This window comes from Manis pentadactyla, chromosome 8 (genome assembly GCF_030020395.1).
Source record: "Manis pentadactyla isolate mManPen7 chromosome 8, mManPen7.hap1, whole genome shotgun sequence".
Lineage (NCBI taxonomy): Eukaryota > Metazoa > Chordata > Mammalia > Pholidota > Manidae > Manis > Manis pentadactyla.
In genome coordinates, this window is record NC_080026.1 from 52,146,783 (window position 1) to 52,148,865 (window position 2,083).

Sequence of the window (2,083 nt, forward strand, 5' to 3'; positions counted from 1 at the left end):
TTCTAACGCAGGGTGATTTCAAGACCTAAGACAGCCCTACGTGCCCAGCCAAGCACTTTCCTGCACTGTGGTGAGTTAGCTGTGTCACACAGGAACGGCATCTGTTTTCATTTCTTTGGAAACATGAGCATGGATACAAGGAGCTTGTGCCCATTCAAGCCTCCTGGTAGCTGTGGGAGGGTTAGGTTTCCAGAAGGACACAGAATTTACCTGGGCTTTCATCAGCCAGGAGGCTGAGGAAGTGGAGTGGTTTCAGAATATTTTCCAAAAAGCATGCAATTGTTAAAAGACCTGCTCATTAGGAAACCAGCCTCGAAACAGATTAAACAAACAGCAACCCACTGATAAATCGGCAAGAAAAGATTATTTTTTTTAGCTTGGGGTTTTCAGGGTGGGATTTTTGGGGGAGAGGGAGGGAGCTACTCAATCAAGATAAACTCCTTAAGAGCAAGGGGCAAAATTCCCTTTCAATTACCAGTGTTTTTTTTTTTTAATGACAAAGTCACACAAGAGAGGAAATGAAAAGGGAAATTTTTAGACTTCTCATCTGTCCAGAAAGCCCCAGGCCTGTTTCAGACCCCTGTCAGGGTAACTGTTGGGCCTGTGGTCAGAGCACTGCAATCCCAGAAGGCCTTGCTTCACCAGCCCCTTATATCAATAAGGAAGTACAATCACCAAACCACAAGCCAGCTTCTTTTCTAAGCCCACATGTTGCCTTAGAGGGTTTTTAAACAAAAGACTTTCCTGTTTTTGAAACCTGTGAATCCACAGGTCTTACAGGTTACTCAAATTATCTTATCACTTGCAGCAACCACTGGCATGGATTTCAAAACTGCTTACCCCAGCCTTCCCCTCCCCTTGCCTCACCAGCATCCATTTACTCACCAGAATCCTTATTTATAGTATCAGGTTGCCAACTGCTGACACAGAAGAAAAACACACCAGTTACACATTAAGCTTTACGGTTAAAGTACCTGGGCCCAACTGTCTGAATGACATTATTCACTGTCCAGAAGGCAGGGTAACCACTCTGGAGAAAACCCAACAAAAAATGTTTTACAGTCAGATCAGGGCTCCTTTTAAAACAGCCATACAATTTTTCATGCAAATGCACACACACGTTTGCCAGTGTGATGTACAAAATCATCACAAGTCATAGGAGACTACTGTATTCATTACAGAATGTGCAGCAAAGTTATGGGAGATTTTTTTAATACAAACCATTAGGCATCCAACCCACTTACTGAGGGTGCTGTCCAGGCTGCCAGAAAATGAATGGAGAAAAGTGTGGGCACAGGGCTCTATGGGGCATGGGCAAAAGAGTTAAACCATCCAATCTAAATCCTCCATGGTCTGCAAGTCAGACTTGTTTTTCTGTTGAACAAATAAAAAGATTCAGATTAAAGCATGCACTATAGAACTGATGAGCTCACTCCACAAACAAATGTCTCTTTCCTGCTCAGCACAGCAGCTTGAGAAAGATGTGCCAAACCTAACAACTGTATTTGATAGCCATCTCCTGGTTTAACTTCTACCCTGGCCAGAGGCCACTTGGCCTTGCTCAAGCAATGACCACAGAACTCATCCTGAGCTCCCTTGCTAGAAGCGTCCGCCCTCATAGTGCAGACCTTAAGTTAACGAGAGGGCTTCCAGAAGGCGGTTTTCAGTAACTACCCAATCAGAGCAAGGATGAACAATGGGTGAACTTTATTCTGCAGCTACATCAGTGCCTTCAGAGCTGACTTCACAGAATCCGCATAGCAGTAACAACTCTAGCAGGCAACTATCTAACCTCACACTTTTCAGTCTTTGGGGGTTAGAATCAACACTTAGCTCATCAAAAAAACGAAAACAAAACAACTCACATCTTCAAAAAGAAACAGCTCTCAGTTTGTGCACACTGGTATTTTGTTTATCTTATTTTTCTGCATTCCAATAAATCTGCTAGCACTGAAATGTGGAGCTAGACACTATAAAGCCATTATGCTCTGATTTTTATGTTTGGGGGAGGGTTCTTTCAAAATATTTAAAACGTTCTTTTATGAAACATTGACTGTGAATAAGATAACAGAAAAAAATGTCA